Source organism: Papio anubis, chromosome 2 (assembly GCF_008728515.1).
Source record: "Papio anubis isolate 15944 chromosome 2, Panubis1.0, whole genome shotgun sequence".
In the NCBI taxonomy this organism is placed as follows: Eukaryota; Metazoa; Chordata; class Mammalia; order Primates; family Cercopithecidae; genus Papio; species Papio anubis.
This window is the reverse complement of record NC_044977.1, coordinates 34,365,411-34,391,466: the sequence shown is the minus strand read 5'-3', so window position 1 is coordinate 34,391,466 and position 26,056 is coordinate 34,365,411. Positions and strand designations below refer to the sequence as shown.

Sequence of the window (26,056 nt, the reverse complement as noted above, 5' to 3'; positions counted from 1 at the left end):
ATTCAGCAAAGATTTCAGAAAAATAATCACTTGCCAAAATGACATATTAAAACTCCTTTATCTTTACACACATACACACACACACACACACACACACACACACAATTTAGACTAAAGCACTATGTCCCATTTAGCTTACAAAATGTCTTAGGGTTAGATTTCTGAGGGAAGTATTTACATACCCGTACTCCTCTTTTCTTGTTCTGTTTCCTTTTCTCCTGGTGTAGCATATTTACTGTTTAGCTTTTGTCAAGTACTTTATAATAATTACCAGAAATTTTGGCAAAGACAAAAAAATTTGTGTATGTGTATATTTGTATGTTTATATGCACATAGACACACACATACACAAAACACACATCCAGATTGAAGTGTTAATGTTGTATTAATCATCTGATTTTTGGGGGTGGGGGATTTGAGACAGGGTCTCGTTCTCTCGCTCAGACTGGAGTGCAGTAGCACGATCATGGCTCACTGCAGCCTCAGTCTCCTGGGCTAAATCAATCCTCAGCCTCAGCCTCAGCCTCAGCCTCAGCCTCCAGAGTAGCTGGGACTACAGTCACATGCCACCATGCCTGCTAATTTTTTTTTTTTTTTTTTGCTGTGTTTTGTAGAGGTGGGGTTCCACCATGTTGTCTAGGCTGGTCTGGAACTCCTGGGCTCAAGCCATGCACCCACCTCAGCCTCCCAAAGCGACTCCCATGGTGACTATAGTCACCATGCCTAACCAATCATCTGATTGTTTTATGTGTTATGTTTTAAAACTTTCTCCTAATATAAATCTTTAAAGGAATTTTTGTAAACATTCAAATGTCTGGTCTCATTTAAAGGTTTCTAGGAGATTGTGCATTTTCTTATCTAAGACAAAACATTTTCCAAATATGCATTTGGATATTTGCATATGAATAAACAGGGATTTATCAGAGCCAAGAGCAAAGCAAGAATTTCTTTTTAGGAGTCATTTACCCTTTCTACCTCCTACTTGGAGCATGAGGTAGCTCTCTCATCATTGGCATGGAGAATTTTTTTTTTCAGTTAGTTGGTTTCATATTCTGTTTCTGGTGTTGCAGTGCATTGCAGTGCATATGGGCCAGGGAGTCAAACAGATCTTGATTCAAACCTCACTTCGCCACTTTTTTAATTCGCTCTGTTTCCTTACGCAGGTTAGCTAACAGCTCTTTAACTGTGTTGCTAATCTGTAAAACATGGGCCACAGCTACTTCACCACAGGTTTGTATTAAATGACATAATATTAATGGAATATATGTCATATAGTATGTACTCAATAAATACCAGTTTCCTCGGCCTGTTAATTTTAATATATAGCCATGATTTCCTCCCCAGTCCCTCCACACCATGGTGGCACATAGCATTATACTGCAACTATCAGATATTGTAGACAATGCTAAAGAAACAGGAGCAAGGGATTTTAGAAATTATTGATTATCTAATAGTGACCCTGAGAACGAGCTTAGGAGGAAAGAAATCTAAGGAAACCATCAGAAATTCCTGTCTCCTGTAATTGTACTGTTTCCTACAATATTAAGTTAACAAAGAGAAGTGGAAGACTTTTCAACAAAGTGTTGCTGAAAGCCTGTTCACATCAATACAGGGGAATAGAGTGGTGTACATTAAGCCTTATGAAATAATAGGAAATACTTTTATTGCCCATTCATATGCCAGGTTAATGTGCTTCATTCCACAGTGGATGTTGCTCACCTTGGCTCACTCTAGATTAAGCTCATTGATTAACTACCTTTTGTAGGGGAAGGGTCAGAATACAACTCTCATTGAAATTATTAAATAGTTGCTATGTGTTTTCTTTTTTAAGGAATAGGAGGGGAGAAACACCTCCCACTCTAAGATACTTGGAGCTGCATTTCAGCCTACAGCTGATCATTTTAACTGAATTACAAACCCTATAAGCATAAGGTTTATAATGGAAACAATGACCCAATCTTAATTACAATGATTTTGGCAGCAATGTCCCTGCTATCCAGAGACTACTTTCTTGTGTCAGAAGACTCTTTTAACCTCCTCAGAGTTCATTTTCTGTGTAAGTACAATTTTAGTGTGCAGGTCTTTCTGACTTTCTTTTGGAATTGAGAGAGTTTGACCACATCAAGCCACTGAGATTTCTCTGGATCTCCTCCTGCTGTGCCGTAATCAGTCTCAAATATCTGTAATGTAGAAAGGAAAGAAAGAAAAGGGAAACAAAAGGTGTCCTGGTGTGGTGGGAAATGAGTGGTCTGGAGATCATGAGCCTTTGCTCTTTGTCTTTGATGAGATACTTTGAAATGCTATCCCCTATATTGATAATACGGAGGTCTAGACAGCTCTAACTTTCTATAGGGAAGCCTATAGCTTTAGTTTACTCTGTTTGTCAATATCTTACTGCAGTTTTGTTTTAAATATAAATCAAAGGCCTATTCATTGTAATAATACTAAATTTACACTTTTTCTTCCTTTATAATTTCTGAGGATATCACATTAACAAGGAAATCATTTCTATGAGGAACAAGAATAAATAAAAGTTTGGATAAACAGATTAAAAGAGAGAAAGAAGGAAGAATATAAAGTCAGGAAGGGCCATATATGAACTAGACACAGAGTAGAAGTGAGAGGACAGGAGGCAAAGACTCTGAAGAGTCAAAAATTAAGACAAGGAAAAGAAGAAGCAACAATTTGAATAGCAGGCTCACATTTAAGATTTTAAAAAAAAGTATAAGATAGCTTTGAGGTGAACATTTTACATAATGTAAGAATTCCTTGTCTTATAAAAGAATCCTTTGAAATCTTCCCCTATGGCATTTAAAATAAGATTGAATTTATACAACTTTGATTTAGTTTGTGCTGTGAAAAAAACGAACTGTGAGCTTTAGATACTAGTCCCAGCTCTGCCTCAAAATATATGCCTTTGAGGAAATTAATTCTGAGCCTCAGAATCTTCATATATAAAATGAAGAAGGACAGGCAAGTTCTCATCCACTTTTAAGAATCATGAAATGAAAGAGTACATGGAATGATCTTGTTGACATACTGCCAGGATGCTTATTGAAAGAAGTTGCTGAATCCGATTACATTAAACAGATGACCAAAATGAGAGAGAGAGAGAGAGAGAGAGAGAGAGAGAGAGAGAGAGAAAGCTTCCTGAAGGTTTTGACTAAGATCTACGTGCTTAGTCCTACAGAATTAACAAGATGGTAGCCCCATTTTTTAAAAGAATATAGCTACTATTGCTAAACATGCTTTAAGTTGAATCTTCCACTGGAATTTTTGAGAAATTGTAGTTGCAATTATTTTTCTAAAAGTCTTATTCTCCAAGTAACTGAAAGATGGCATTTCTGACTTTCTAAGCCAGAATTTTTTTTTCTTTTTTTTTTTTTCTTTTTTTTTTTTGAGACGGAGTCTGGCTCTGTCGCCTGGGCTGGACTGCAGTGGCCGGATCTCAGCTCACTGCAAGCTCCGCCTCCCGGGTTTACGCCATTCTCCTGCCTCAGCCTCCAGAGTAGCTGGGACTACAGGCGCCCGCCACCTCGCCCGGCTAGTTTTTTGTATTTTTTAGTAGAGACGGGGTTTCACCGTGTTAGCCAGGATGGTCTCGATCTTCTGACCTCGTGATCCGCTCGTCTCGGCCTCCCAAAGTGCTAGGATTACAGGCTTGAGCCACCGTGCCCGGCCTATTTTTTTTTCTTTAAAAAAAAACACACACACACACAAAAAAACTGTTTAACCAAGAAAATGGAAATCAGTACATTCTTGGTTGTCCTACTAGTAATTTTAATTTGTGTAACCTAATCAAAACTCAACCTGCCTTGCCCTTAAACAAAAAGCCATATTCTCTTCCATTACTAAATGCCTATATTTGTCTCAGTATTTTTAAAAATATGAATTACGTTGATATCCCATGACTTTCTTTAGAATGTGTCCATGGAAATTAAAATGGACTTTTCTGTGCCCAAGACTGAAATGAAAGACAGCCCAAAAGGGCTGGTGGAAATGAACACAAAACTTTGCTGATGTTATCAGTATTATAATTTTTGTTAAGCTTTTTCCTAATAAAATGGAACTGAAGTCAACTGACCCCTAAATAACAGCCTGATATTTCTTTTACAGTATTATTCTGTCTGCAGATTAATGATAGAGCAATATAGCCTAAGATTTCTTGAAAACATTGGAATATATTTTTCTGAGGCCTTTCTAGTGCACTCTTTCTACAGAGATATTTCTCCCATAATCATTTTTCAGTTTCAATAAATGTTTGCTGAATATAGAAAATGTGCCAAGCACCATGGTAAGTGCTGGGTATACAACTGTGTGCATACCACCATTGGTCATTAAAGCATCTTTGAGAAGTGGATAGAGTAGGCATCAGTTTAATATTTTCTAAGCTCAGATGGCTGAAAAGAGAAGACAACTGGATGACTAGAAACCCCAACTCTTGTTCTTTCCTTTGGATAACCTCCTGTGATTTCTCCCAGTCATTATTTGCAAACACACATTGATGGAGAAACCAAGTTCCCTGCCCAGCTTTTCAGCTGATTACTAAAGAGAGCGTCTCTTTCTCTTTCTCACCTTAGTGGTGATTCTCAGCCATAGGAGGGCACTCAGGTACAGGAAGGACCTGTACCTAGCAGCAGAAACAACTTCACCCTTTCTTTCTGGTCCAAGCTTTGGGAATTCATTATATGGCATGGGAAGCACTGAGCAGCATTCAAAGACTGAGAATGCCTGTAATCCACCCAAACAAAAGTTAAAGGCTCTCCATAGACATAAGAAATTATTTAAATTTATTTATGAATATTGTTCCTCAGTTTAGTGTTCTTCCTCATTTTGCCTATTTCTCTTTTATTGTCCTATACTGGGCTGTTTTGTTCAGCCAAACAATTTGTGGCATGTCTGTTTTCAAAGTAAAATAGTGATCTATTTAAAGATTTCTAAGTATGTTCTTTATGTATTTTTAAAGGAGATGGGTAAAATAGAATGTATTTCTCTTTGCCCTGATGATATTCCTGTGGTATATTTCAAATAACATTTTTGATTGGGTAAGCCAGTAGGACCAAAGCAATGGTGATCACAGATACAGATTCACAAATGCATAGAGAGAATCATAAATAGATGCATATGGAGGAGTCTGACAGTTTAGTGAAATGATTTTCAAGTAATTTGACACATTAGAACTTTCAGACATTCACCTGCCACTAATCCTTATTAGAAATAGGATTGGAATATTGGGGTCACCAGCCCAAGACCATTTTTTTGTGAGAGCTGAACAATAACCAAAAGTCAGAGCTAAAAGAAATAAAAATGAACCTATTCCAGTCATTAGAACTGTTTCTCTGAATAAGCTCTTTCTTCCTCTCCTTCGTTCCTTTTTATTCCTCTCCCTATTTCTCCCTTTCTCTTTTTCCTCCCTCCCTCTCCTGCTCTTTTCTTTTTAGTGTTCTGAATTCATTAGATGGCATAGTGTAAATCAATAGTAAACGCTAACCGCCTACTCTGTACTCAGTTACGCAACATCACTTAACCGGTACACAGAGACAAAAAGGGAAAAAGCACACACAGCCTTTACATTCAAAAGCTCTTGCATAATTTTACTTTTCCACAGCCAAAAAGAAAAAAGGGAAATAACAGATGGGGAAACTTACAGTTTTTTTTTTCCCTTTTCTCAGACTGTTTAGAAGGGAGTTAGTTAACATCCATGGCCCTTTCTAGTTGCCCTAGGCTGCAGCAAAATGTCCCATAATTGTCAGCACCTTAACTGGCTTTAAACGAGACATTGTGACCTGTATGGTGGGTTAATTTTCCAGGTGATATAAGGCAACTTATTTTGAGATGTTTTGACTTCGTTTTTACTTATTTTGTGAAAAACCAACAACATTTAAAGTATGAAATGAATTTTAAAATAGAAAGAGTATAAGGAAGACGGGTGTGTGTGTGTTTGTGTGTTTTCACTTGAAATGTATCCTGATGTAATATTTATGTAAAAAAGCCAGTTATATAAACCCATCTTTCTCTTGCTTTTTACTTTGGGAACTATATAAAGCTCTAATGCTTTTTGTTTTTTTTTTTTTTTTCTTTTTTTCTTTTTTTTTGGACAAAGTACATTCAAACCCCAAAGTCTTAATGAAAGAGAAAACATCTAGATGCTACAACAGAGACAGTTAATTGAGACTTTCTATAGAATTCATCATCTAAACAACAGTTTTATTTAAGAAGGAATAGTTTCTGTAATTCTCATTTAGAACTTTCTGTCACATTTCTCCCTGGAACACCCTTGGTTTCACTGTACTGCCTTCTTAATGTCTTTCTCTCCCTTTCTCTCTCGCTCTTTCTGTAGCCCTTCACCCCTTTCCACAACGCCCCCCCCCTTTCTTTCATTGGAATAACTCCCTTTCCAGCCTAAGTGGGAGCACAGTGAGATTCGTATGCAATTTATCAGTCCTTCTTCCCTGTTATAATATTTGGTTTTGCTTAACTGATTGATGTCCTCTGGAAACTAGGCATTCGTCTGATAAGGGAGGTTGGAGGGATTTTTTGTTTTGTTTTGGTCTTCCTTTTTAGTTTCTGCCTATCAAGTGATCATAAAATGGATATAAAGTGGTAGTACAGCCCTAGGCACTATTAGGCACCTCTTAGAAGAAATTAAGTTCAGGTGTGTGAAAGGTAGTTTTGATTGTTTTTAATACAACCAGAAAAGGTGGGAGGTGGGTGGGCAGAGGATGGATGCTATCATTAGTGTGTGAGGAGGAACTATTGAAGCACTTGATCTCCTTGTATCTCGGATCAGCATCATTCTTTAAGATCATATGTTACTTCTGGATATTAAAGCCATAAGAAATTGGTTCATTTGATTTTACTCAAGTTATGAATTATTTTAACACTGTCTTATATGTTAACTATTGTAATTTAGAATTCCTTTGTATGGAAAAATCCGGTGCACAAGATAAAAATCAAAAGTTTTATTGCCCACATATGTGGTTCTCTGTTTCAATAACTGGGTGATCAAGATTATTGGTATTATCCCATCTCTGTATTTATGATGACTTGTGGAAATCTTTTCTGATCTTAATATGAATAATGACTAAGCTAGTATATATATTTAATGTATTTTATCAATACATCCATTTAGCTTTATTTTCTTAACAGGATCTATAGCTCAGATAAATTTATTGCAGAGCAATAATGAAAATTGGTCAGAATATTCTCGTCTCTGACTAGGAAATCATATTCCCACATGCATTTTTCTAAGGGTTCCTCTACATGTGTTATAGTTGAGTTTGGATTCCAATATGCAATTTTGCATGTAGGTGCCTGATTGTCAAAAGAAAAAAACATAAAACATTTGCCCTATGTAAAGTGCATTGTTTATGATGTAATTTTAATATGATTAACAATCTGCACAAAGCTTTTTTAAATGTGTAGTTCTGTATACAAGAAGTTATTCTGAGTACCCTAATTTTCAAATGGGTTGCTTAGATTAAAAACAAAAAAAAAAACTTATAACACAAAAGTGAGGGAGATTTGCATTTTATTGTTTGTCAAAAATAGTTGAAGGTATCTCGTTATAAAAGAAGCAGAGGAAAATTCTTTGAACTTTCTCCCTGCCTCCTGTTGTCAGAATAGCTTCCATTTTCATCTTGGTGGGTTTTCACGCTCTCTGAACCATGCTAGGGCAGGACTGACCTTTCAAAGCTCGATGTGTGCCAATGTAGACTTCTCGGCTCTCATTTTCTGTTGTAACCAAGGCCTTGGGAACACATTAGCTGTTTCTCATTTTTCTATTTTTTTTATTTTTTTAATATGGGATCCAGGCTTAGGACAGGTGGCAGGCCTAAGTTTTCTGTTCTGTGGACATGCAAGAAAAGAAGCTAGGGAGAATTTTAAAGAGTTTCAAATTTTTCATAAGTCTTTAACAACTCTTTCATCCTAGCTTTTCTTATTGCTGTTGGCAGTAGGGATAGATTTTTTCTTTTAATGCAGCAACAAGAACCTCAGTTACTGACTTACCTTTTCAAGCAGAATCAGTCCAGTTGTGTCTAGCACATAGTAGTACCATCATAAATATTTTCCATGTTTCAGTGAACTGGTAAGGGACCTGCTATGGCCATCCCTTCAGAGTGCTGATGCAGGTAAGCAGTAAGCCATGCAAGTAATAAAGGGTAAGAAGAAATCTGATACAGAACTCTTCGGGTTCTAGTAGTGGACCAATCACTTCATTTTATGAGGAAACCCTTGTTATCCTTTCTGCCTTTATAAAAGAAGCAAATTTCAGAAGACAATTTTACGTCTTTCCTAGAGGTTCTTTTTAGGGGTTGGTGCTGCATAGACTGTTGGCTCATTTAACAGACATAATTTTTGGCAAGCTACTTTGGTGATCCTCATTAAGTTTCATATGCAAATGTGTTAGGTGCTTATGATTCTAGCTATCGAATATGCTCCTCATGCACTCTGCCACAGGGTCCTTTGAATCTTGGCTTTTCTTATTTTCTCTGGACAATTGTTTTTGGACTTCTTTTGTTTATGTAGGTCTGAGGATGGTAACTATTAAAAAAATTCTATAGGGTTCTTCTTTTATATAGTGTTACATTACTTTTAGCTACATGAATTCCTGATTTTTCTAAATCTATTTTGGCTTAAAGTAATCATGCTGGCCATTTTCAAGGCTTTCATTGTGGTAGTGGTATTGGGGGTGCTGGGTGATCTGTGGGAAAACCACATGTAGCTTCTAAATGTTAAAGGCATTGAAAAGCTTGTAGAATGATTGATAGACTGCTGCCTGTTAGACGAGCAATTTTTTAAATGCAGATTATATAATATTTAAAGACTTTGTTGCTCCACAGTAGAAGCTTTTTAAATGTTAATTTGGGTTTTGTTTTGTTGTTCTATGACTTCGCATAAAAGATTTTGGATCTAAAAGGTTTCAGTTCACTCGTTCCATTTGTCTTACAGGACTTGGAATATAATACTATACATTTATTTATACTCATAAAGGAGGATAAGGCCAATAACTCACAACTCATGAAACCGAGGGTAAATAATCCATAGCTTATTCTCCCACCATTGCCACAATATTTATAACACAAATAACAAACAACTAAAAACAAAGAGAAACCAGTTTGTTTTTGTTGACAAAATGTTTGATCAAAATTACAGTAAAGTTCAAATGGAGCTGCAAATCCTAGTGGTTTACAATGGTTTGATTTATTTTTTTAAACAGACCATGGATAATTAACCATAAAACATAACCTTCTCAGTACAAAGTTACAGTGAATTGCAGAAATGGGCAACAAGTCATTCATAACTGGTTGCAACTGGTTAGAGACCTTAAAGTAAAACGTGCAGGCAGTTACGAAAGCTACTTTCTTAGTGCACAATTCTATTTCCATTCCCAAAGGGAAACATCCTTTACTTTTTGTATACTACCACTAAGTCAGTATCCCAAAGTGAGGAATAAATGGGTTATTTTCTATGATTACCATGTTGTCATACATTTATTAAAATAAATACCTAGCACTTACCCGTACTCTTTTTATTTCAGAATGTTTCATCATTACTAACAGGATATTCCTCATGACATTGCTGTCTGGTAAGTAACTCTCATTATCTCTAAATGGCAGTCCAAAATATTGAGGTGCAAAGAAGTCAAATATATTTCCATGAACCTCAGAAAATATGAGATCCAAAGGCTGTGGTGAGTCTTTGGGTCTAAACTTTAGCAATACTAAATTTTGACAGAACATATTTTGACATTGGTAAAGGATAGATCTTTAATATCCTATTTGTTTATTTGTTCATTTGAAATACCAGCATTTAGAAGAATAAGAAACGTGACCTCCCGAACCTATTATCACAGATTTTGGCAAATATTTTAGAATGACTCTGCTAAACAAGATGGAAGTACTCAAAGGACTTGTTTGGAAGACCCTCCAGAGAGATACATTTCCAAAGGAGACTCCTGAGTGGACAGAAAGGGTGATAGGGTGAAGTTGGGCACTGATGTTTCCTGTGTGGAACGCTGTATGTTTTGGAAAAAACCTCAAAACCTTCCAAACACATTTGGTGATTCTTTGAACTACCCATTAGTATTCTGTGGTATTCTGTAAATTTGAAATGCATTGGCTTCATTTGGATCAATCTTAAAATCAGGCATGATTGCTCTTGTACTTACCAACAAGCCTAAAGGGAAAATACCCTTTAGAGACATGAATATGACTATCCTCTTTTACCAGTTAAGTAAGAGGACCAAGACCAGGGCTACAGGTGAGCATAGGCTTGAAGATTTTTCTAGGTGTCTTTTAGTGAAAATTTGTAAAGTTTGTAAAGTTTCGAAAAGATTGGTATTGTGGCCTTCTGGAATTCTTGATATTTCCATGACTGGGAGAAGAGTGCAGGTCAAGACTGGGGGTGTATGGATAAAGTATTATCCAATCAGAGCTTGAAACAACTGACTTTACTAGAGGCTGACCTGCGCTGAAATACACTGGCAAATATACTGGAGAGGGAGGAGGAGGAAAAGGGTGACTTGCCTGGCATCTAACTGTGTTCTGCCTGGCTCCATCTAGGCCTATTTGGTCATGAACATCATATTCATCCAAATCTTTAAAAATTACACTCTTGACTTCGCTTTATATGAATGTGCATAAAATGAGGGAAATAATCTCTTGCGGTAATAAAGATAGTTTTCTAAAGAGACTTTCCATATCCATTGTGCATAATCCATAGTTGTCACTGTGTTGTTGTTTCTGATTCTGTTGCACATCTCTCTCTGTCTCTCAGAGCGTATCCATCTTACCAGTGAAGGCCAGGAGCCTTCAGGATTGCAGCTCCGCCTCCCTCCCCACTCCCATGCTTTACTTGCTATGCTACCCCAAAAGAAACTCATATTATTGTAAGCCTCAGGAGCTCAAGGGAAAGTCTTATTTGGTAACTTTAATTTGTCGCTCCTTTTGCATTTGTCACAAAATGATCTCATCACAAAAAGGCCTGAATTTCACACTTTTGCTGGCTTGCAAACAAGCTAGTTTCTTCCCTATTTCTATCCAACACAGAGAAAGCTCTTTATGTTTCTATGATCAGATAAAATCTGTATTGATGTTTCTTTTCCTGTGGGTGTATTTCCCTTCTAGGTATGAAGATTTAAGCTATCAGGGCAATGCTGTGTGTTTGCAGTTTCTCTGTTTCAGTAAATGAAAAGCTCCTTGGGAAAGGACAACACATCTTTTCCACTAATGAATAAATATTTATTTTCATTTTAAAATGATACATGCTCATTAAAAATAATTTAGAAAAACACATAGGAGTAAAATGAAGAAAAATTAAAGTAATTATTTCTATAATTTAAATCCAATCATTAATAACCATTTGATATATTTCCTTACTCTCATTTTCCCCTGAGGATATATTTTTAAAACATGATGTTATCATACTTTCTATATAATTTTGTGTCCTGCTTTCAAAATTTAACCTAAGAAATATGTAATTACATAGGCTTTGTAAACATTTAAAATAAATATATAATATTCCTGCAGAGGAATAGCTCTTTTAACCTAAATGCCCAACAAGAGCATCATTATTATTATTATCTATTTTTTATATCTCCTTAATACCTTGCATAAACAGTAAATGAATCAGTCAACAAATAATAAACAAATAAAAGTTCAAGTCAGTATATGTTGTTAAATTTTTTATCATAAAAATCTTAAATTCATGAATATAGACAAATTACTATAATGGACTTCCATGTACTCATCACCAGCTTGCACAATGATGGCCTGTTATTTTCTCACTATATCGCAATGTTATTTTGAAGCAAACCCCAGACATCGTAGCATTTAGTACATCATTATTTCAGATCCATCAGGATGTTTTTTACATGTTAATGTTAAAACAATTCAGATAAATAGTTCTTATTATTCTATATAGTAGTGTTTTTCTTCATAGTATCCTGACATCGTATTTTCTAACATGTAACAATTGATTGTAAAATCTCATCAGTGAGTTCCCTAATATTCTTAGACACATCTTTAAGCCAGAGGGCAATTTGGTTGCCTAGAGAAATATTTCACAGATTTGGCTAGGTTTCTTGGGGGAACTATTTTCTTTTGGTCCTTTTTTTACTTGACTCAAATTTAGGATGATAATTTGCATGCCAGATCTATACAGCATTAATTATACTTATTATTGGGTTTAAGCATGTGTTGAATACAATTCTTTACCTGAGGTGAAAGGAAAGCATAGTCGCCTGATTACTTAGAACTCCAGTCTGGCTGCAGCCAACCAATACCAGATAAATATGGCAAATCTACTTAAATCAAATGTAACACTGGCTTTAAAAGTTTATAATTTTTAATTAAGGTTATTGACAGACATGGAAAACATGTGATGGGTATGGGAGGCATTTAGAAATATGTAAAAGGGGGAATTGTGTAATAAAAATCTGAATCGTATTTTTAAACACCATGTTTGGGGGGAAAGAAATTATGCATTGTATAACAAAGAGTACTCTCTGTGCTTGTATTATTGCTCTAGTTTATTCTAAAAATATTTTAGAGAACCCTCTATGAGCCAGCTTTCCATAGCTAGCCTAGATCCTTTACATACAGAGTTCCACAGATGAGGAATGCTGTGTACGAATCAGGCTGTCTGTAGAGGACCTGTATCTGGAGACTTGGGCTGTTTTGCTGTCTTCGAATTGTAGGTCAGTGACTATTCAGTAGTGATGTGTTGTCCAACAGGTGTATTACACTCATCAGAAATTCAGGCTATAACTATGCAACATACTGCATCAGTATAAACTGAATTTATGTGTTACTCAGGTCTATTTAATCTTAGGAGCACATTTTCCATTGGCCTCGAAAGTGAGTAGCTTGAATATTGATGTGCCTAACCCGTGGGGAAGAAAAAAAAGTTTCTCCACCACACTAAATCTCTAGAAAAATATGAGGGTTTACAGTATGGACATATACAAAATATTTTCAGCCAAAACTGGTAGAGCAAAGCATATGGAAAAAAAAAAAGAGAAAGTCATAACATCAGCAATAAACTATCCCAAGCAAACAGAGAGCATATATAAAATTTGTCAGATTAGATGGTATAAACAATACAAACTCTTTTTTTTTCTTTCCATTTCTTTTTCCCCTCTGAATCTTCTGATTATTTTGTCTCCTTTACTCTGAGCCTGTCATCATTATCAAAATATCAGAAAAGGTTAGAACTATATCGGTGGCTTGGCTAAGGCAGGTGTAACAAGAAAAGACCAGTTGGAACTAGCCACTATACTATTTTAAAGCTGCAACTCTTCTCCACTTCTTTCAGCATCCTGTTCTTACATGTGGTATTAAATTATGTGTCTCATATCACATAAACCTAGAATATAAACTGCCTTTTAAAAAGAGCCATAAGTTTATCCACGGTTCTTTCTAGCTTATGTATTATATATTTCACCCAAGTGAACCATCAATGCCTCATCATTCTAATAGCTGTAATAACAATAATTATTATTAATGATAGCATTTGCTTCTTGGTATATGTACACATACACCTTTTTCTCTTGCTTCAGGTTTCCTTATCCTTGGCCTCTTTGGCTGTTGGTACTAGTTCAATTGTTGTTACATTTGTGACCTCACATCTCCTCAAGCTATAAAACATTTCTTAGAAAAAACTAGTACAATATACCTTCCACCTCCTTCCCCACAGTTAAGCTCAAAATTGTGGTTAGATGTTTCTGCTTACATAAGGCAGGGAATCCTTGGCAAATAGCCCCGCCAACCAAGATTTTCATTTTAGACCTAAGGATACCAATATATGACACAAAAGCAAGATAAGTGGTTTGTTCAGATCATCAGATCCCTGTGTAATGAAGCTGACATATTTTCTGAATAAACTTTATTGGACACATAACACAGGATCGTGCACAACTGCCATAAGATGGGATTTATGGCATTACCATAATGAGATAACTTTGGTGATTCTGCTCTACCTAGGGTGGTGAGGGAAGAATAAAATCCCCACTCAAGACAAAAATATTCAAGAAAATGGTTCTGTAGTCAGCTCATTCCTTTCATAGTGGAAGTGTTAAAGAGAGAAATCTTCACCTTTTTCTTCCTCTTACCTAGAGAATACTTTCTTCTTACCTAGAGTCTGTGATATGAAGAATGTGCTCTGTAGATGGTCTTATCTTATGTGGATTGGTCCCCGGGAGACTATGCTAGGCTCCATAGAGAACTGGTTCTGTATGTTCTGTCCTCCTCTATGAAAACATTCCTAACCGTACTGTTGATGTATACATTTTGGTCAAAAGTAATTTGCTTTCTGGGTATTTGATGGCCACTCTGTGAATCAACCTAATGTATTTGTGGTATGGAAATCTGTAACCTCTGAATACTAAGTTTAAAGACTCTTATAATTAATTATTGAAAGGCACTTTAGCCCTTAACTATTTCTCTCTTTGGAGAAACAAGTTGATTGGTTAATCATGTCTTTGTTTATTTTTATTGTTGTTGCTGTACACATTGCACATAAAACAGGAAAGAGGAAAGGCTGTTTGTAAGAGGTAATTACAATGGCAAAATTGTATTTTCTCTAACTGTTCTCATTTTCTCATGTCTGATTATATCAAGACCTGCACTCTAGAAGTGTGTTTCAGTTTTGCTGAGAAAATGATAGAGGAGAAGAATAAATTCATTTCTATAAAGTGATGTCAAACACAACTTGACACAGTTACAAATTTTTTTTTTTTTTTCTTTTCAACTTTTATTTTAGATTCAGAGGATACATGTGCAGGCTTGTTACCTGGGTATGTTGTGTGATGCTGAGGTTTGGGGTATGAATGATCCCATCACCCAAGTACTGAGCATGTACTGAACAGTTAGTTTGGGGTTTTTTTGTTGTTGTTTTGTTGTTTTTTTTGAGATGGAGTCTCACTTTGTCACCCAGGCTGGCTTGCAGTAGTGCGATCTTGGCTCACTGCAACCTTCGTCCCCTGGGTTCAAGTGATTCTCGTGCCTCAGCCTCCCAAGTAGCTGGGATTACAGACATGCGCCATCACACCCAGCTAATTTTTGTATTTTTAGTAGAAACAGGGTTTCACCATGTTGTCCAGGCTGGTCTCCAAAACTCCTGGCCTCAAGTGATCCACCTGCCTTGGCCTCCCAAAGTGCTAGGATTACAGGTGTTAGCCACCACGCCCGACCACTGGGAAGACTTTGATTTCTGGTCACATCTTTTGATAATAAGGATCCAGAGCCAAAGAAGAAACAGAAACTACTTTTAAGACCTTTGGAGATCCAAACCTAGTGGCTCTTAAGAGCCTGTATTATTTCTTGGATGACTTATCCAGCCCTTTGTAGAATCAGAACTCTCACAATTTTCTTTAAATCAAATAAAACCCAAGGGGCTAAGTGGATCTTTAAAATTATTTCCAGGTCATTCTTTCAACAAATATTTATTGGTTTATTTGTTATTATTTCAACAAACTATGTGACAGGCAAACGTGAACTCATTTTTTTTCTTTTTTTTTTTTTAACCTTTCAACTCCTTTTATTTATTTACCTATTTATTTTCCTTAAGCAAGTAAATCTCCTTATGGATTGTTAAGGGCCCTGTGCATATTTGCATGTAGCCAAAGATTCAGTCTCTTGCAGGAACTCTGGTTGTCAACTGGTGATCTTGCCTTTGTCTTTTCTCATAGTTCTGCCTGTGGCGCCTGTCACTAGCAGTCAAATAAGGACAATTTTACCATTCTCTCCTGCTGCTCTAATTTTTTTTAGTGCCGGTACATGAATTTGTTATTCTTTATAATTCCCTTTGAAGTTGGAAATCCAAGGGGAATCTAAAACCGACCAGATGTTTCTGCTGCTGGAAAGGAAAGAGAGTAAGGATTAAGTTTAACAAAAACTTGGTCTTCAGAAAAAAAAAAAAAAAATCATTTCAGCTGGAAATCATCTTTAAATGCATTCATTTGCTACATATCTGTTAGTTAATTTACATTTACTGGTCCTTCGTAGGCAATATCCTCTATCAATGTACTCTGGGGAAAAATCATACATTTTGTGAACAAATAGACCCATGTTGTGGTTTGCTCAGGCCCATTTCCCTTATGGAGTTTTAGTTCTATTACTCTACGTATTTTTCTCACATGCCTTATACTGAAGTTATTCTGTTGCTGTTGTTGTTGTTGTTGTTGTCGTCATTGTTGTTGAAGGTTCACTATCATATCACATAAAGTCTGGAGACCATTTCTGCAAACTGATCCAAGAGGATGAGGTCAATACAGCCTGTGGTTAGGGAGGGAAGGAAGGAAGTTCTGCCAAACTGCTTAGCCTTTGTGGAGAACTTCATTCTCGTTAGAGATATGTAGATCAAAACAAGAACAAGAGTGATGAAGGCCTTCAGGGGGAATAAAGAGAAAGTCTTGTGGTTTTTCAAGGATTCAGATGACGTTGCAGACAGTGCGAATAAACAGGTTGGGAAATGAAAAATGATAGAGAAAGGTATATTAGAAAACAAAAGAGAAAGGGACATATGTGAGACATATTTATAGGACCTCTCAGAATAGGTGCCCAAGGCTTCAGGCCCAATACACAAAGGTTTCGAAGAGTAATTAAAAAATAAAATTAGAGAAGAGTCTTAAAAATCAATCAGAATGTTTTGGTGGTTTGCTGAATACCTCACAAAAGCATTGGATTGAAGAGATGGATATTTTATTTGCTTGTTTCCTGCGCAGCATCTCTCATACTATCCTCCTCAGTTGTTCTCTGAGTTTCCTAGGCCTCCCTAGGTTTTCAGAAGGACCGAAAATTCTGTGAATAGCTGCTTCTCACTCCTTACCTTGCTCAGTGGATTTAAACATTTAGAAACATTTCCCACACCTCACTGTCACAAGGGATGAATACTCACCACTCAGAGTTTCTATTACCCTACCATATCTTATTTTTAAATAGAAAGTCTGAGTCCTCAGTAATTATATTAAGCTTCTTAAGCTGCACATATCAATTGCATATACCATTTTAAGCATTTTTCAGTCTTTTTAAAGAGAGAGTAGAGGAAAAGACAGAGAGAAATCACTTAGCAGCTGATTCACTTATTTTAAGCAGCTTTCTTCATTTTAAAATATAAAAAATTCAGGTTCTGGAACATTGGGTGATTTGAATGTTCTATAAAGATTTGAAAAAAAGATTTTTTTTTTAAATTATATGTTCTACATTCAGGGACCTGGTTTTTCAGTTTAGTCCTTAAAAAAACAGGTTTGTGAAGTAAAGGAGTTTTCAATCTAAACACTTTTTCTTCTTCCTTTTCATTTATTTATTATTATTATTACTATTCTCTTTTGTCAAAGCATATGGTATGAAAAGCATTTATGTTGGTCTCACTACTGACAGAGCTTAACCTAATAATCCAGACTTGGAACTTGGTGTTTCAATAAAGGAAACACTGTTTGAGGTATTTTCCATTCAAACCAGCATCAAAAGTTTTTAATTAACACCATCAGAAATTAATGGACTGAATGAATGCAAGACAGGGTTCCTACATACCCCTTTACTGGGAACAAGACAGCAAGTGGGATCCATTGTGTATGTTTGTATTTTATAACGTATTTTTATTTACTTATTGAAGCAGAGTCCCAGCTGCACGTTGCGTAGCAGAGCTACAAGAGTGAAACCTGCCGAGGGCTGCTTCACTCCAGCAGTTTCATTTTGCTCACTGATTGTTGTCCTGAGTTCTTTGTGATTGTAATTGGTTAGAAAGTTTGAAATTAGCAAGTCCTTGTCAGCTCATGAAAGCTTTGAAATCATGAGGCTTGATACAGCTATCAAGCCTGCTGATGCCTAATCACTTTTCGGGCTAAGAACCTCCAGAGCGGTGAACATTCTCAGTCCCCAGGCTTTACCTCAATCACCAATTCACCACCCTCTGGAGCTCCTTGTCTTGGATGGTGGCTTTGTTTGGGGCCCTTTCTTTTCCATCACTGAAGCCTATACCGGGATGAACAGATTTTGGACTGACTAATGGGGATGGGGGTTGTTAGGAAATGAGAGCAAATGGGAAAACAGAATGATGTAGGGGATCAAGGGAATAGGGAGGAAGGAAAAGGGGTAGAAAGAGCATAAAAGAAAAAGGAAGCGGGATATAAGATGGAAAGAGCTTTGTAAATATTGACATTTAGATTCTGTGCAACTGGATTTGATATCTCAGGATAGAACTCACTGATAGAACCTAAATGGTCCCCAGGGCTCTTTATTTTTTTAGACCTTTTTTTTTAAAAGCTTGCCCACTCATTGTCAAAGGGAAGACATGTGTGTTCATATAACCTACTTACCCTGCCACCACCCCATTTGTGAGGACCAGGAATACAATATTTTCCTTTATACATTATGTTAGAGGAATGAGGGGTTTATCAACTCTTCTCCTGCAACCATAAAAGTATCCATTGTTTATCCTTATGCTCGGAGCCCCCAAACCAATTTTCTCCAGAAAACTCTTTCACAGCTTGGTACATTTTTAAATAACTCCACCTTCATCCTTGTAGCAATGCAGGAGCTGCTCAGGCAGGGTGAACTAAAGTAGATAGATATTGTCAGCAATGATGAAATGTTTCCAAATGCTTAAAGGTCTTAATAACTTTCTGTATATCTAACTCATTTTTGTTCAAAGACCTCAAGCTTCATACATTTAGGTGCAACTCTTAACCTTTCCCAGTTTCTCCTGTACTTTAATAAAAACAAAAGTAAATGCAAACCAGATACAAAAACAACAACACAAATCTTAATGCCATGAATTCAGAATGTCAGAAAAATTTTCAATAGGCCCCATTATGGCAAAACGCTGCAAAAATGCATCAGCATGTTGGGAAAAGCTCCCTAAAGTCGTTCAACCATTTCTTCCCTGAAATATGGGAAGATGAATACATATTAGACTCCTAGAAGAAAATAATTGGTGAATGAGTGTCAGGATTTTCGTAAGCTCTGCTAAAAATCTGATCTTGCCATCATAGCAAGAGAATCAGTTAAGCCTATTAACAACACGTCATTTTTCTTAGGTGGACAGTGTAGGATTTACTGTCCCAAAGTTTGACTTCATGCAGGAGTCAGAGGAGACACTTTGTTTGGAATATCATTTAGTAAAGAAGAGGCAGCCTAACCTTCCCCAGACCATACGTTAAAGGATGCAATATCAGACTACACAGTATATTATACACCACCGCCCCCCACCCCAAGTCTTTATAGGCTTCTGTAGCAGATATGTCTGTCAAAATCCTGTCAAGGTCCCTCAGAGATGTCAGGCAGTACTGCCATGGTCCCTTCAGCTGCACCTGAAGCCGTTCTCTGCTAACCTGGACTCCCACCTCAAGAAGCTTTTCCTTCTGCCCCAGGACCTTTTCCAATGCTGGGAGATCTCAAAAAGTCTAGGATGGGGAGAGTGGGGCTTACAGAAGTCGAACTTAATGCCCTGGGGAACCTCTCAACTAAAGGAGGAATAGAACCAAAAAAAGAGATGTTCCAGCCTCTATTTCTTTATAATGTCTACCTCTGTAGCCATTTTGTACAAATCTCAGAGATCCTGGCCATTCTTTATTATTGTCTTGCCCTCTGAGATTACCTTCTAAGTTACTGCCTGCACCCAAGCCTTTGGAGAGAACCTTAAATGAGCCAGGTACTCAGGTTGGTTTGTTTGTATTAACCAATTTGCATCAACTTCTTCTCTACTGTTGACTGCCCCCCATGATTTATTGTCTCATAGCCTGATTCCCAAAGCTAGATAGAAGCCCAATTGCTCACCTCAATATATTATTAAAACATGAAGGGAGAGACATTGTTTTATTCACTTGTGGCCTCCTGAATCTAGCACACCCCAGAAACATAGCTGGTGCTTAATTAATGTTTGTTGAATGAACTACTAAATGCATAGTTTACACCAATAAGTTTTGCCAATAATAAGAGATATTAGGTTTGTTTCAATTAAGTGTGAAGTGTGTTACAATAAATGTTACTAATAAATTTCTGAAAAAAATATGTATTTATTTATTTATTTTGAGATTGTGTCTCAGTCTTTCGCCCAGGCTGGAGTGAGGTGGTGCGATCTCAGCTCACTGCATCCTCTGCCTCCCAGGTTCAAGCGATTCTCCTGCTTCAGCCTCCTGAGTAGCTGGGATTACAGGCGCAGGCCACCATGCCCAGCTAATTTTTATATTTTTAGTAGAGACGGGGTTCCTCCATGTTGGCCAGGCTGGTCTCAAACTCCTGACCCCAAGTGATCCGCCCACCTTGGCCTCCCAAAGTGCTGGGATTACAGGCGTGGGCCACTGTGCCTGACCTGAAGTATAGGTATATGGTTTACTCTTTTAAAAATTTAATTAAAACAAACACAAGATTATTCCTATGAAAAAGTCACACTTCTACACTTATGTTTTCTAATATGCTTTATTAAGTGGGAGAAAACAGATGACATTTTAGTTTGTACTCCAAAAAATTGCAAATAACCCTTGGTTAAACCCGGGGGAATATAAACCCGGGTGGCAGTATGTGCCACCATTTGAGGTATCTGCTCAAGATCAACAGGCTTTTTTTTTTTTTTTTTAAACGGAGTCTCGCTCTGTCACCCAGGCTGGAGTGCACTGGCTCGATCTCTGCTCACTGCAAGCTCCGCCTCCCGGGTTCACGCCATTCTCCTGCCTCAGCCTCCCGAGTAGCTCGGGCTACAGGCGCCCGCCACCGCGCCCAGCTAATTTTTTGTATTTTTAGTAGAAACGGGGTTTCACCGTGGTCTCGATCTCCAGGTCAACAGGCTTTTAAGTGACTCTTTTTGGAGGATATTTGTTGCTGTGATAATACGAAGCCAGCCTAGAATGAGAGATAGTGAAGTCCTGCTGGTGTCTGTTTCCTAGACAGAAATGTAAGACCCACTCTATCCATAGAGTACTGGTGACGAGTCCACCTTCCGTGAGACAGATTAATAAGGCTCCCCAACGCAAATGACAATGGAATGGAGAGTTCAGAACTCTCTTTCTGTACCTCAGTGTCCAAGACATGGATATGTAAAGATTTTTTCTGGGGTATGGTGACCAAGATGATCACCTTAAAATCACAAGCCTACTCCTCTTTAACCAAATGTCCCCGTCTGGACTGAAGAAACTAAAGAATGAGGAATAGTCTAGCAAAAGGTACGTTAATTTTCCAAGTAGTTTACTTTGGCTCCAGGTAAGTACAAAAGGATATGATATTCCATGTTAGCTATATTTCTCTCTGAAGAAAAAAAAAAAATTCCTACTTTTAGAAAAGTTTATCAAACATTTAATGTAGGAAGATAAACTATTGACAACTACAGAATTTGTTCCCCCAGAAAATACCTAAAGCCTCTGCTCATTTCATGTTTACTAATATTTCATTAGTCAAAGCAAGTCACTTAACCAAGCTCAAAGCCAAGGGACAGAGATATATATCCCATCTCCCACATTAACACATACTCTACTGAGAGTTACGTTAAAGTCTTATGGTAAAGTTTACGGATGTCAAGTTCTATTATAGAGAGGGAGTGAAGAATTAGAGAAAGTAATCCAGTCTATCATGTGTATTATTGGTTTGGACTCAGAAACAAATGGCTTGAATAAAAAACTTAAGAAGCCTGATGAGGTATAAGGGACTTTTGTGTTAGTGGTTGATACCACATTTACAATCACAGTCTCTCTAATCACCTTCAGGGGCTTTCATCATAGATTACTTTTGAATTCATCAATTATGGTAAGCACTGAATAGACAATAACGGTCAGATAAAACACAGTAGGATAGAGAGGAGCAGCGTGGATTCTATTCCAGCTCTATCACTGAGGGTGAAATCTCACACATTTCTACTGATTTTCCCCCCTCAGTATTATGATCTCGAAAAAGGAATACTACTCTTCTTTTTTATTTTTTCTTTGTATAGAAAGCATACAAAAGCCAGTGTAGAATTCTGTGCATAGCACAAATTACAAGAGGACAATTAAATCACCTATAATCATCTAGAAGTAATTTGTTTTCAAACTTTGAGGATATACCTTTATAATCTTTTTTTTTTCCTGTGTATATATACCCTTTTTGTTTTTGGTAAAACACTGAACACTGTTCCTACTTTTGTCTCTTAAATCTGTGTTGTGAGTAACATTCTATGCCTTTAAATAATCTTCAGTGTCATTTTAGTGAAGATTTATTCTACATTCACCATAGTTTTTTTGTGAAATTTAAATCAGATGTCATAAAGTCTTTAAAAAGCAGAATATAACTTGAAAATAAAGGTATTATTGTTATTATTATTACAGAATTTTAGAGATTGAAGGAAAAAAGAAGCTAACATTTCATGAAGACCTACTCTTTGCCGTGCCATGTGCCTAGAACTTTGTTTAACCCATTTCATTTAATAACCTTTCAACCTAATGAAGCAATATAGCATGATGGCTAAACTCTGTGGGCTATAGATGTCTAGTTCAGCTGCACAGCTGCTAACTAGCTTTATGACTTTTCAAACATTTATCTTCTTTTTGGCTTAGTTTCTCTGTTACAAAATGGCAATAATAATAATAGCACTCACCTCCAAAAGATTGTTGTAGGATTAAATGATCGGATAGGTTCAAAATGTTAGGAACAGTAGTATTCAATAAACATTAGTTATTATTTGCTATCTTCCCCACTACTCCATAAATCCTTCTATTAAAATACAAATCCACATTGATTTTAACTTTTTTGGTGTAGAAGTGTGTTCTAAGAAGAAGCGATGTAAAATAAATGGAAAAGCCAAGGACTTTATGATTTTTAATCCTGGCTCCCAGCCTTCTAATAATTTTGCCTCTGGGAATTTAGTTAAGGTTTACAGGCTAGGCATAGTGGCTCACACCTGTAATCCCAGCACTTTGGGAGGCCGAGGCAGGTGGATCACCTGAGGTCAGGAGTTTGAGACCAGCCTGGCCAACATGGCAAAACCCCGATTCTACTAACAATACAAAAATTAGCTAGGCTTGGTGGTACACGCCCATAGTCCCAGCTACTTGGGAGGCTGAGGCAAAAGAATCACTTAAGTTCAGGAGACAGAGGTTGCCGTGAGCCAAGATCGCACCACACACTCCAGTCTGAGTGACGGAGTGAGACTCCGTCTCAAAAAGAGTGAAAATAAAAATAAAAAATAAAATAAAAATTGTACACTCAGTTATGTTTTTATTTAAAATGGGTAAATACTAACAAGCTAAGGGTTTTTAAATGAGAATTTAAATGAGATAATATGTGTTTAGAGTCTACTATCTTGCCTAAATAAGAAATGGCTTTGTAAATGTTAGTCTTTCTTCTCTTGCATTGCCATTAAATAGTTGTATTTGTTTTAACAATTAGTATCTCTGGGCAGGTAAATTTATATACTTTTACCATTACCACAGGCACTCATGCATTAGTGTGAGACAGTCAATAATTATCTAAAGACTGTATGGAGGTAGTGGTGCTAAGTAGTAAGCTGGTATATTTCTTGGCTTTCTGCAGTTTATCACCAGTTTTCCCTGACTCTAGCATGATCTGTACCCTGCAGATGTCCCCACTGTTTTTTGATTCAGTAACAATCATTGTCAAACAATAGATTTCTCTTTTGTATCTAGTTGATGTGTAAAGGTTTTTATTCAAATTAACAGAAAACATTTTCATAAAGCGGCTTTTAATTTCTTCAACAAGCATACAGGATTACTAAATGAATGAAACAGGCAGGAGAGAATGATTGAATGAATGACTCTATCTTATTCATCTAATAGTTACTGAGCACTGGTTATGACATTGTAGCATTTGGACATCATTACTTGGCCAAGTATATCAATGCAGTGTGCATCTTTTTTTGTTTGTAAAACTTAGACGAGAGTCAAGGTCAATGCCCTCAGGCTGTTAACTGTTTAGATTCTAGAAAGAAAATTGGAGATAAATAGCTTCAATATAAAATAGAGTGAAGTAGATACTGTTATAGAAGAATAGCCAAGGCACTGTGGTTAATTCTTTTTTTTTATTTTATCACCTCTTTAAAAAATTTTTTTTGACGTTGTACTTTAAGTTCTGGGGTACATGTGCAGAACATACAGGTTTATTACATAGGTATATACATGCCATGGTGGTTTACTGCACCCATCAACCCATCATCTACATTAGGTATTTCTCCTAATGCTATCCCTCTCCTAACCCCAGACCCCCAGATAGGCCCCGGTGTGTAATGTTCCCCTCCCTGTGTCCATGTGTTCTCATTGTTCAGCTCCCACTTATGAGTGAGAACATGCGGTGTTTGGTTTTCTGCTCCTGTGTTAGTTTGCTGAGAATGATGGTTTCCAGCTTCATCCATGTACCTGCAAAGGACATGAAGTCATCCTTTTTTATGACTGCATAGTATTCCATGGTATATATGTGCCACATTTTCTTTATCCAGTCTATCATTGATGGGCATTTGGGTCGGTTCCAAGTTTTTGCTATTGTGAATAGCACTGCAATAAACTTACATGTGCATGTGTCTTTATAGTAGAATGATTTATAATTCTTTTGGGTATATACCCAGTAATGGGATTGCTGGGTCAAATGGTATTTCTGATTCTAGATCCTTGAGGAATCACCACACTATCTTCCACAATCATTGAACTATATTTACACTCCCACAAACAATGTAAAAGCATTCCTGTTTCTCCACATCCTTTCCAGCATCTGTTGTTTCCTGACTTTTTAATGATCGCCATTCTAATTGGTGTGAGATGGTATCTCATTGTGATTTTGATTTGCATTTCTCTATTGACCAGTGATGATGAGCTTTTTTTCATGTTTTTTTGGCTGCATAAATATGTTCTTTTGAGAAGTGTCTGTTCATATCCTTTGCCCACTTTTTGATGGGGTTGTTTTATTCTTGTAAATTTGTTTAAAGTTCCTTGTAGATTCTAGATATTAGCCCTTTGTCAGATGGACAGATTGCAAAAATTTTCTCCCATTTTGTAGGTTGCCTGTTTATTCTGATGATCATTTCTTTTGCTGTGCAGAAGCTCTTTAGTTTAATTAGATCCCATTTGTCAATTTTGGGTTTTTGTTGCCATTTTTGGTGTTTTAGTCATGAAGTATTTGCCCATGCCTGTGTCCTGAATGGTATTGCCTAGGTTTTCTTCTAGGGTTTTTATGGTTTTAGGTCTTACGTTTAGGTTTTTAATCCATCTTGAGTTAATTTTTGTATAAGGTGTAAGGAAGGGGTCCAGTTTCAGTTTTCTGCATATGACTAGCCAGTTTTCCCAACACCACCCATGAGACAAAGATTATGATACCTATCTTACAGGGCTTGTTCATATTAAGCACCTAGGACCTTGCCTCAATGCATGATATGCCCTCGGCTCATGGCAGTTACAATTATAATCACTTTATTTTCTCACCTCTGTTCTCTCTTACTAGTTCCATCTTCCCTAACCTTTACTGCTTTTCAGACCACATTTGTTGTTCTTTGCATTTTTGTTGTCTATTATAAGGCCTAGCACATAATAAATGCACTAGAAATGTATCTTTAATGAAATAATATACTAACTTTCTGAGGTCGTTCTTATGCTCATGCATTCCAGATAAATACAAAATACCTTTCTTGGCATTACATTTTAAGTAATTCTGCATATTTAAACCATTTAATGACCAAATTTCAGAAACTTTCTTTCATTGAAAGTCTCTCTTTTTGAAATTATCAACTTAATACAACTTAAAGTCATACATAAGATGCAATGATTCTGCGACGTATACCTGAAAACCACTGACTTTGAAGTTACTCACTTCAAATCTTTGAATATATATTGTTCAAAAGCACAGTCAAAATGGTACCTACATCTTCAGTGTGAAGGTGAAGGCAGTATTAACAGGATCCTATAGTTGACTGAAGAGTTGGTTACAGCAAAGCTCTCCATTGCCCTTAAATTTTCTGTCTCCTTAATACAGTAGGACCAATTTTAAGTGCATTTTGTGTGTGCATTTTAAAACTCTTTTTTTAAAAAAAGAATAAAAATGATTTTCAGAGTTATGCTGATATTGGTTGATGATGCCAAGGAACCAAT

General features: G+C 36.7%; 1 protein-coding gene across 28 annotated transcripts in view; it reads left to right on the top strand.

Moving 5' to 3' along the window:
• ZBTB20 (zinc finger and BTB domain containing 20) overlaps positions 1 to 26,056 on the top strand; it is an 816,756-nt gene that overhangs the window by 439,616 nt on the left and 351,084 nt on the right. For all 28 annotated transcript variants that reach the window (XM_021932980.2, XM_021932880.2, XM_021932915.2 and 25 more), the window contains one exon: positions 9,542 to 9,589. The gene's annotated coding sequence lies outside the window, so the exon portion shown is untranslated. The remainder of the gene's footprint in view (positions 1 to 9,541; positions 9,590 to 26,056) is intronic.